Genomic DNA, 11,277 nt, shown 5'->3' with positions numbered 1-11,277 from the left:
GGGGTGTGTGGGCCTGTGTGAATGGGCCTGGTGTTGTTGAACGGCGGACAGAAGCCCTGGGGGACAGACAGACAGGGGCCAGAGGGTCCTTATGCCTGATCGACTTCAGTCCAGATGAACTGGGAGAGTGGAAGAAATATTGAACAGAAGGCTCCTGGCCCTGGTGGGTTTCCTGCAACCACAGCCTCTCATTTAGGACGGTGCTCTTCCGGAAAGCAGCAGAGGCTCCGCCATGGTTCGCAGAGACGGTCAGGGAGGGGCGACGAGTCACCCTTCCCTTCGAGGAATGGGGATCCCCCGCCAGGAGCACCCGCTCTGTGTCGGGCCCTGGGCGGACGACCTCACACGCATTAGTTCACACAACGGCTGCGCTGTTCACTTTACACGTGACAAACCTGAGGCTCGCGGAGCCACCCAAGGACTCCGTGTGGCACCGTGTTTAGAAAAGAGGACCTCGCTCCCCATCCTCTCTCTGTTCAAAACACGTTGTGACTTCACAGCTGCAACCACTCCTTGAATCTGGGGCGCTCTTGTGACTTGCTGTGGAGGCCAGAATTGTGGACGTGAGGTTACTCCTCACCTCAGCGTGGGCTCACGCAGCCTGGCTTGCTTCGGCTCTCTCTCGCGCTCGCTCTCTCTCTCTCTCTCTCTCTCTCTCTCTCTCTCTCCCTCTCTCTCTCTCTCTCGGACTCCTGCCTCCCTCCGGAGAAGGTGACACACACACCAGCTGTCGCCATCCTGGATGATACTCCGCCGCTGCCCAGAAACAGAGCCTGAAGCTGGCCCAGCAGCCGACCCCAAGTGCAGGAGGGATCCCAGCTCAGACCGGAAGAACCTTCCAGGTGCTGGTTCCGGCTGGTCTGTTGACTCGCGGAATCGCGTTGTCTTGAACAACCAAGTTTGGGGATCATTCATCATACGCCAGTAGTAACTGATACACTCATAATCATACAGCCATTAAAGGTCAAGTCAGGACTCAAAGCCAGGTTTGTTTTTAAGTTTATTTATTTTTGAGAGAGAGAGTGAGCGAGCATGAGTGGGGGAGGGGCTGAGAGAGGGAGACACAGGATCCCAGGCAGGCTCCCTGCTGCCAGTGCAGAGCCCGATGTGGGGCTTGAACTCATGGGGTGAGATCACGACCTGAGCTGAAACCAAGAGTCGATCACTTAACCACCTGAGTCACCCATGAACCCCTTGAAGTCAGGTTTCTTTCTTTTTTTAAAAAATTGTTTTATGGTTTTTTTATTTATTTTTGTGAGACTGAGAGAGACAGAACGAGCCGGGGAGGGGCAGAGAGGGCAGGAGACACAGAATCCGAAGCAGGCTCCAGGCTCCCGGCTGTCAGCACAGAGCCCAACACGGGGCTCAGACCCACGAACCGTGAGATCATGCCCTGAGCCAAAGCCGAACGCTCAACCACTGAGCCCCCCAGGCGCCCCAAAGCCAGGTTTTTTGACTCCAAATCCATTCTGTCATCTCCTACATTCCTCCCCACCCCCCAGAAGGGAAGTAAGTAAGAAAGCCCGGAGCTGCTAAAAATCCCTCACCAGCTTCCCAAACATCCATCTCCACCCTGTTTGGAAGGTGCCTGAAGCTGCGGTCACCCTCCTTGAGGCCTCAGGGCAGATCTGGCTCTTTTGTCCCCATCTGGTCCCTGAGCCCAGGTGGAGACCGAGCACTCACTTCAGCCACGTATCTCCCCCAGGCCTGCCCCCTGCTCATCTGCGGAGGGTTTGCAGAAAGACCCTGGCGTTTCTACACGTCCGTATCAGCAGCCGTGATGAAAACCAGCTGCAGCGTTTAAAAATAACGTCCCCAGCCTGCAGGGGGGCCAGGTTCCCGGCTGGAGGGGGGGAATCAGCCCCACGGTGGGGGCACCACCTTCTGGGGAGACTAGCAGCTGCCAGGAGACTCCTGGGCCAGGCCCAACACCCTGCCTGCGGGCCCGCTGAGCCAGTCCCAGGAGCAAAACCCGCCCAGGGAGCCGGGCTCTCCCGCCAGGGAAGTCGAGGCAGGGCCCCAGAGAGCCCCTGGAGCAGGGACCTCGTCTTGCCCCCCATCAAGTGTTTCCTGTCCCCTCTGCTTCTCTTCTCTGGTCGTCACCTCTATAAATAAAAGATGGGGAGCGCACCTGGGGGGTTCAGTCAGTTGAGTGTCTTGATTTCAGCTCAGGTCAGGATCTCACGGTTCGTGAGTTCGAGCCCCGCATTGGGCTCTGGGCTGACAGTGTTGAGCCTGCTTGGGATTCTCTCTCTCTCTCTCTCTCTCTCTCTCTCTCTCTCTCTCTCTCTCTCCCTCTCTCTCTCTCTCTCCCTCTCTCTGCCCCTCTCCTGCTCACTCGCTCTCGCTTTCAAAATAAATTAATAAACTTAAAGAAAAAGATCAGGGTTTGGAGGGTCACGATCCAGGCTCCATCCTCCTGGATGACTTTAGCCCATGAGCCTCAGCTTCCTTGGTCACACGGGCCCCGCCTCATTGGGTGGCCCTAGGGACCCGCAGGCCAGTGCAGGTGCAGAGCTGAGCATAGTGGCCAAACAGGAGCCAGCGCCTGGCAACCGTCCTTCCTTCTCCAGAGAACGGGGGCCATGGTGACCCCTGCTCTCTTCCTCTCCCTGATCCCAGCCCTCCTTCGGGCACCTGGTCCTCCCCCTGTTCCCCTTGGGCCCCTGACCTGTGCCCCCACCGCCCCTTCCCCGGCAGCCTCGGAGCTGGGGCCGCTCCCCGAGACCCCGCCCACATCTGGCTCTGACAGCACGCTGCGACCATCTTACCCAGGTCACGGCTCACAACAACCCCTAGGGGCTGTCGGGGCTCGGCTGCGTCCCGGCGCCCAGACTGATACATGGCATACAGTAAGTGCTCAATAAGGAATAAGCAGCATTCTTGTTGTTCCCATTTTACAGAGGAGCGACCGAGGCTCCAAGAGGTCATCTGGGAGCAAAGTACAGCCCTCGGAGGCTGAGGCAACCCAGGCTTGGGTGGGCGGAAAATCCCCCCGAGGTCCCAGAGGCCTTACCCCTGACGGTGGCCCATCCTCCACCTCCTCTGGCTGACGTCTCCAACAGCCTTGCACCCCAGGCCCTGTCACGCACAGGCCGTGTGGCCTTAGGTAACTCACACAACCTCTCTGAGCCTTGGGCTCTGCGTCTGTACCAGGCAGAATTTCCCTCAGCTCATTTCTCATCCCGTGGCTCCCTATCTAGCGCCGGCTGCGGCATGCAGTCGGAGCCCAAGACGTCTTTGCTGATTAACTAATTGAAGAGCCGAGTTTCCAGAAGTAGCCCAGGAGCTCCGGGCGCCTGGCCTCCGGGAACGGATCCCTTCTCTCTCCACTTTAAAGAAGGAGAAATTGCAAAAAAGCAGGAGGGCTGTTGGGTATGCAGTTTCTGTGAGCAAGACGGGGGGGGGGGGGGGGGGGGGGGGGGGGGGGGGGGGGGGGGGGGGGGGGGGGGAGCTCTGGTCAGCAGACACACCCCCCACCCCGAGGCTAGACCCTTGGGAAAAAAGCCCTTTTTCCTACATCACAGAAGAGGCAAGTGGACGGGCATCAGCAGGCTCTCTCTGGAAATGAAATGTCGAAGGACTCGGTCCTGCGAGGTTGTGATCTCAGACTCAGGAGGGTCCGCATGAGCGGGGAGCCCCAGCTCCCGGGTCCGTGCTGCTGGCTGGGAAATGTCCCCATCCCCCCACCCCTCTGTGCCAGAAGGGCGCCAAGTCCCAAGACCCCCACTCCTTGCCCCATCTAGGGGGGATCCAGAAGGTTCTGTGTGGAATCCTGAGGCTCCGAAAGCACGTTCCAGAGCCAGGGTGGGTGGTTCCCGGGGATCACAGAGAACTTTCCAGAAAGATGGGGGTGCGTCCAGCAGACTGTACGCCCCCTCACTGCCCAGAGCTGGCATCAGAGGTGGCCATTCTTGCGGGAGCCGCCAGCGGGCAGCCTCTCTTTCTGTGCCACGGAGAAGCTCTGGACTCTCAGGACAGCGGGGCTCCCCCTGCCCTCCATCTCCAGGGCCCCCCGGCTCTGCCCAGGCTGCCCGTCCCATGGAGCCAATCCTGGCCCCACAGGAGGTGTCTGGCTCACAGACGGGCTCGCCCACAGTGTCCAGGCCCGCACCTGGCTCACGGCAGGGGCTGCACACGCTCGCTGCCCCCTGGTCCGTGGGAGCAAGCCTCTCTCTGTCACTTACACAGACTTTACAGACCCTTCCCGACGATCCTACCAGCACTGCTGGGCTGAGTGTCCTGTGGGCCTGGCCGAGGTCACATACCCAAGCTGCCAGGGAGCGGGGACACAGCCCGGGCCATCGCACGGGGGCCCCGGCGCTTGGTGTGATGTCAGCTGCTGCCTTCTGGAAAGTCCTGCCAGTCTCCGAACAGGGGCTGCACGTGTTGACTCTGTGGCCAATCCTGGAAGAGGTCTCTGAGGCCCTGTCGGGTGAGCCCCCCCCCCCACCCTGGGATTCCCGGAACTGGTGAAAAGGCTTGGGAAGCAGACGGTGCCACAAAGATAGCCCTTCCCGGCATGCTCAGGTCCACCAGGGACCTGGGCACACCCTTCCGCGCGCCCTTGATCGCACAGCTGGGCTCAGGGGGGCTCCCCACACCCCTGCACTCACGTGTGCTCACACATGAAACAGCCGGTCACACAGAGCCACAGGCTTTCCCCTCAGGAGATCTCCAAGTGCCACCCCAGCCCACCCAGGCCAACGAGAAAGCACGGTGGGGAGGGCAAAGCTGGGGAGGGGGTATCGGGGCCGGAGGGAGAGCCCCTTCCTGGAGAGGAGCCCACTTAGTCCCTCCTCACTTTATCCCACTGAACCCCTGCAGCCACTCCTGGGGTAGCATTTCTATTATACCCATTTTAAGGATGGAAAAACTGAGGTTCCAAGAAGAGATGTTGCTTGCTGGAACCAAGGCGGACAGTCTTGGAGTTCCACACTCCACAGTGGCTCCGGAAACACGACAAGCCCCCCAGCCCCCTCTGAGCCCCCAGTCGGCTCACCCCCTCTTTCGGATCCCTGCCGGCAAGGTGCTTGCTCCCCAGGGGCTGCTCAACCCGGCTCACAGGCGTGAGTCCTCCCTCCAGGGCTCAGAGCTCCACCTCAGCATGGGCACAGGTGGGGTGGGGGCCAGCTTGTTCCGGAGTCCCCGGGCCCCTGCCGCAGGCCCTTGGCTAGCCTCGCCCTTTGACCTCACAGACCAGCCACCAAAAAGGGCTGAAGGGTGTGACAGGTGCCCCACAGAGGACGTGGAACAGCCCTGGGGTGTGGGGCAGGCGGGGAGGGGCGCCGTGCATACAGCGGGAACTCCAGGAACCCTTCTCTCAAGAATCTTTCTTTAAAGATTTTTTTTAAATATTTATTTATTTTTAAGAGGGAGACAGAGCACAAGTGGATGAGGGGCAGAGAGAGAGGGAGACACCGAGTCTAAAGCAGGCTCCAGGCTCCAAACTGTCAGCACAGAGCCTGAGGCGGGGCTCGAACCCCAGGAACCGGGAGATCATGACCTGAGCTGAAGCTGGATGCTTGACCGACTGTGCCACCCAGGCCGGGCACCCCAGTGAGATTCTAAATGGAGCTACTGAGGGTTCCAAATAGAACATTCCAAGGGCCCTAAATGGAGGCTCCCCTCCCCAGCGGGAGGTGGGGCTGGGGGGTACACGGTCCACGTGCTCTTCTTGGAGGTGGGGTCTCCTCTGGGCCCCGGGCCGGGGGATTTGCAGGCCGTGCTCCGTGGGCAGGACGGCGCGGGAGGAGGAAGTGGTGAAGGACAGGCCACCCGCCGCGTCTGAGCCTGTCCAGGCCCCGCTGCCCGGCCCTTATTTGGTAAGAGCCCGCGCTGCCCTGCGTGAGCTGCGGGGGCCCCAGAGGCCCCGACACCTGCCAGGCCTGCAGCTGGCTCCCCCCGCCCCGGGCCCCTCCGCCGGAGGCCGGCCCTCCTGAGGCAGAGATCCCGCGAGGCCAAGGCCAAGGCTGCGGTGGCCTCCCTCAGATCCCAGCCCGGGCACCGGAGAGGGGGTCCCCGGCTTTTGCCCATATATGGCCGAGGAGAGGCCGCGGTGCCGGGCCGGGCCGGGCCTGCGGGCCCTCGAGGTATTGTCTTAAGAGGGTGTTTGGCATCGGGCAGCGCGGCCTTGGATTCTTGTAAAATCCTGGCAGGAAAATCGTTTGACAGCCCTGCCAGTGTTCTGGGACCTCCTGAGCAGCTGTCCCCGAGGGCACGCGGGGTGCCAGCCGCCTGCCGGGCTGGGGAGCTCTGGCAGCGGCACGGGGCTGCCCCACCTGGGGTGAGCAGGGCGGGCACGACCCCCCCACCCAGGCCTCTGCGCCCCGATGGGCATGCACTGTGTGCGGTGGGTCCCGCGGAGGGCGCAGGGAGGAAACGGGCATGGTGGGGGGCACGTGAGGTCATCGTCGGCAGGGCTGCCAGGGCACCCTACCACGTGATTTGATGTGAAACAATGGGCCCGTCTTTGTCACCCCGTCCACACCTCTCGAGCCCCGAGGAGGCGACCACTGCCCCCCTCATCCCTGCTGACAGAATAGGAAACTGAGGCTCGGAGCAGGAAAGGGATTTGGGACCCTGGGCTCTTCCGCCAGCTCAGTGGGGAGCTCCTCAGGCCACGTCCATTGTTCACAAGTGCATCCTGGGCTCCGCTCTGGGCCAGGCATCATCCTAGGCCCTGGGGCAGCTGCAGGAAACAGGTAAGAAACAGCTTGTCTGCATGATACCCTGGCAAGTCAGGGAGACGGAGAAGGTCTATCTGTGCAGACAGTCTTCAAACGGAGGCCCAAAGACGGGAAGGAGCCAGTCCCGGGAAAAACACAGGTGGTGGTGCAGGCAGCAAAAATAGCCTGTGCAAAGGCCCTGAGGCAGGGAGAAGCGTGGTGGGGCCTAGGCCAGCCAGGAGGCCAGTGTGGCTGGAGCAGAAGAGGCAGTCACAGGTGGTGATCACAGGAGCATCAAAGGTTCTCATCGGGGGGGGGGTGCTTTTCTTCCAGGAACAGGGGGAGCTCCATTTTTAGTAGAGAGCTAGTTTAATCATATGTGCTATGTGTATGAGACCATCGTTTTCTTATCTGAGTCCCCAGCATCCCTGTGGGGGAGTGGAATCCTTATTCCCATTTTACAGATGAGGAAACTGAGGCCCTGAGAGCTGAAAGGACTTGCTGTGTCATTAACACGCGACAGGAATTCCTCCCTAAGCTCTGCCTGACGTCAGAGCCAGTGCCAGTGCAGACCGCCCTCCCTCACCCCCACAAGGCAGCAAAGCACCGTCCTTGGGGGTGGCTGGTCCTGTCCCCTTCCCACCTGCCGTCTCACCCACTGCCCCCGACACGTGGCCACTCGCAGATCGTGGGACGGACGTGCCCTCGGGTGCCGGCACCCCAAGTCTTGGCTCCTGGGGGGCACCATGGTCCCAGACGCACGAGGTCACAGGCCCCGCAGGTGGCCCACTCAGGGGCCCCGGGCTCCACTGGCGGCTCAGACAGACACCCAGGCCTTCCGCGCTGCACCCCTGGCCCCACGCCCGCCTCCGCCTGCACCGGGAAGGGGCCGTGGAGACCAGAGCAAATAGCAACCCGTGTGGTGCCCGCCTCAGCCTCGCGCGGTGCCCGGGCAACGCCACTGCTCCCGGGCCGCCGGCGACCGCAGACAAAGGGAGGGTCCGGGCCGCTGCCAGGGCTGTGGAGCGCGGGAGCCAACCCGGGAACTGGCCCTGCCCCCGCTGGGGACTCTGAGTCCCAAGTCAGGGAGGCCTGCCTTCAAATCTCTGTGACCTTGAGCACTGGGGGGGGGGGGGGGGCATTTATTAAAGGGAAAGTGACGATAGCCAACAACAGCCAGGGGTTTGCTGAACGCCAGGCTCTCTGCCAACCATCGCCTCCTGGAATGTTCGCGGCGTCCCCGGAAGAAAGGGCCGTTCACTCTGTGCAGACAAGGAGTAAAGCCCAGAGACGCTGAGACAGCCACCCCAGGCCACACAGCGGCTGACGGTAGAGCAAGGAATTTGAGTCTAGAATCATTCGCTTCAGACCCACACACCTTCTCTGCAGAGGTGAAGGGAAGGATAGAAAAAGCCCTTGAAAGGGAGTGGCCACCTCGGTGGGCCCGTGTCCCACATTTAGAACATGGCCATCTGGGCTGGCCCGTACTTTAGAGATGGGGAGGCCGACGGGGCCCCGAGAACAGGAGCCACCGCTCCCCGAGGGCTCACAGCAGCGTTAACACTCACGGCAGCCTCGAACCTGCCACCCGGATGTGCTCTTGTCCCCTGCTCAAGAGGCAGAGGATCTCCTAGCTCTGCCCTGTGCCAGGGACGTCTCCAAAGTCTCGTGACCTTGAAGCCATCGGTGCTGGACTGTCGCGATCCTTCTAGCGCTGCCAACCACGAGGCCGCTGGCATTTCTGCCCCGGGTTCACCCTGAGAGATTCCAGGCATCAGCTCAACGGCTCCCGAGGAGGCCGCGTGAAGGGTGTTGGCTTGGGTTTGCTGGCAGGGCCCGCGGGCTGGGCCTGGCGGCCTCAGCGCCGGCCACCGAGGGCAGGCCTCCAGGACGGTGGCTCGCCCACATTCCGGAACTGCAGGCTGGGGCATGCCTGCCAGGCAGCGGGCTCACATTTACCACCAGGCCAGAGCAGGAAGACGCCCTCTTCCCTTCAGATAGCGTCCTGGGGACAGCATGCCCCGTGCAGAGCTGCGTGTCACCTTCCCTTTGGTGGATGGTTCTGCCTTCGTGTTACAGGACAGCAGTGTGGAGTGGGGGCCCCCCAAGTTTCAGGTGGGGAAGCCTGACCTCAAATCTCAGCTCTGCTGCTAAGCACCTGAGTGACCGCGGAGACAGAGCTGGACTCCGTGTGTCCCCAGCTCCCCGTCTGGGATGCAGGGGCCCATAGCACACACCCCTCTCTGCAGAGGGAAGAGGTAATGCACGTCCAGCATTTCAAATGGCGTGAGCACTCCGCAGATGTTATGCCAGGATGTCTGGGGTTTGGGGTCTCTGTTTTTTCCAGCTCCCGCTTTTAAATAAGGCTATTGTAAACGCTTGGGTCCTTAGGGACCTAGAGACGACATGCTGGTCAGAGGGTGTGCGCAGAGACTGATCTTCAAACCCGGCCCTGTTTACAGCAAAGCCGATGTGTCATTTTCTCCACATTCCTGCCAGCACTGGGTTTTATCATTTTATCATTGTGTTTCTCATTGAATCGAAATGGCTTTGTCTGCATTTCTTTCTGGGCCGACAAGTCTGCGCGGTCTTCCACGGAACTGTTCGTTGTTTCCTTGGGCATAAATGGCCTGTGGCCTCCTTTGCGCGTTCCTCAAGTGGCATCTGCCACAGTCCCTTGTCAGGTCCGCACCGGAAGCATATTGTGAGCAGGAGGGTCAGACAGGAGAAGTTGCAGCTTCTCCTGGGGGGAAGGCAGTGACAGAAAGCCTCCCCCTCCCCACCCAACCCTCCCCTCACCTGAGAGCCCTCAGAGCCTCGGCAGCTGCGGAAATCCTTTGCTTGGACCGGGGTTGCAGCCCCGACCGAGCCTGGGAGCGGAAGAAACTAGAGGAATCAGTTGCATTTTCAGGCGACAGGCCAGTCAGGGAGGCGGAAGAGGACACCATCCTGCACCCGTGACCACTGCCCCCCTACAGCCCCTGCCTGCTCTCCCAGGTCCCCTGGGCACCAAGAAACTTCCCTTCCAAACTCTGGGATCAGAGAAAAAGCCCCTCCGCCAAGTCGTGAGGCGGTATTGACTAGATCTCTTTACTCCTTAATCCCTTAGGCTCCTGGGGCTACTTAGCCAGACACCTGGAACTCCTTCTCGGGTCCTCCCTCACCTGGAATCATCCAAGGACCTCAAAATCATCCTCAACAAGTCGGGGCACAGCCAGTTCCCCAGCCCACATCACTGCCTTGACAGCAGCCCTCCACCACACAGGGTCGCTGTTGGAGACAGTGCCCAACAGTCCGCGGACGCCCGACGGCTTTGTAGGCACCCCGAGCTGCTTGTCCCCCCGCCGGGGTCTCGAAGGTCCCCCACCCTTGAGACTCCAGTTTACAGCTCGCAGGGAGCAGGCACTCCTGGACATTGAGCAGAAGGACAAGTCACATTCCATCCCACACGCCCTGGGGCCCCACACCCAGCACCCCACTGACCCCCCAGAAGCCCCCTGGGGGGCTGGCCAGCAGCAGGGCCCCTACTTTGACACAAAGGAAACCGGGGCCCCCACAGAGTAAGTTTTCCAACATCACCCGGCCTTTGGCCCCAGGTCAAGCCGAGACCCCATGTCTGGACTCCCTGTCCAGTGCTCTTACCGCCTTTGCAGTGAGTGAAAGTCCTCTTCTGGGCCCAGGAAGCTGGGCAGGACAGGACCCCGCCTGCCTCCCGGCTTCATCTGACTTCTTCACCCAGGTTCAAAGTCCTCTCCCACCTGCCTGTGCTCCCTCCCCCTCCCCACAGTCTCCAGGGAGGCCTCTGCTCCCGCCCCCTGCCGCCCTCCTGCCTAGGCCACTGGGGGCCGGTCCTTCTCAAACGTGCAGCCACTCCAGGCCGTAGGGGGGGAAGCGGAGTCCCTGACCCTGCCCACGGGATTCAGGGGCACCCCCACCCCCTGTGTCACCAAAAACATCTCCAGAAGCTGCCCTCTCCATCTTCAGATGGCCTACAGGGGCCCTGCCGGACCTCAGCCAGCCCCTCCCCAGCTGTCCCCTCCGCCGCCGCCCGGGTCTCTTGGCCCATTCCTAGCCCCTCACACCTTTGGGGCCTCTGGAGGGAACACCCCTGCTTCTGTTTTCCATTTAGAGACCCGTCTGTGTGTCTGCGTCTCGGCTCCATGGACAGGGGCCTGGGCCTCCTTCCGCCCGTGCTCCGGGGCACAGGAGACCCTCAGGAAACCCCGAGTTCCAAGAACGAATGACAGAGATGCGTGGTCTCCTGGCTCCTAGAAATGAAACCCGTCTTCCCTCCACAGCCAAACGGTACCGGAGAGCCTGCCGAGGAGGCCAGACAGACCCCTCCCGTAGCCCAGGCCCTGCGCAGCCCCCACTCACACACCCCTGCCCAGGCCCTGCGCAGCCACCACATCCCTGCCCCCCAGGGAGCCTGAGCAGCCCCCCCCCACACACACATCCCTGCCCCAGGCCCTGAGCAGCCCCCCCTCACACCCCTGCCCAGGGCTGTGAGAAGCCCCACCCCTCACACCCCTGCCCAAGCCCCCATCCCTGGGCCCTGAGCAGCCCCACACACACCCCTACCCCCAGGGCCCTGAGCAGCATCCCCCCA

Source organism: Suricata suricatta, chromosome 12 (genome assembly GCF_006229205.1).
Source record: "Suricata suricatta isolate VVHF042 chromosome 12, meerkat_22Aug2017_6uvM2_HiC, whole genome shotgun sequence".
Lineage (NCBI taxonomy): Eukaryota > Metazoa > Chordata > Mammalia > Carnivora > Herpestidae > Suricata > Suricata suricatta.
The sequence above is the reverse complement of the archived record's forward strand: the minus strand, read 5'-3'. Positions refer to the sequence as shown.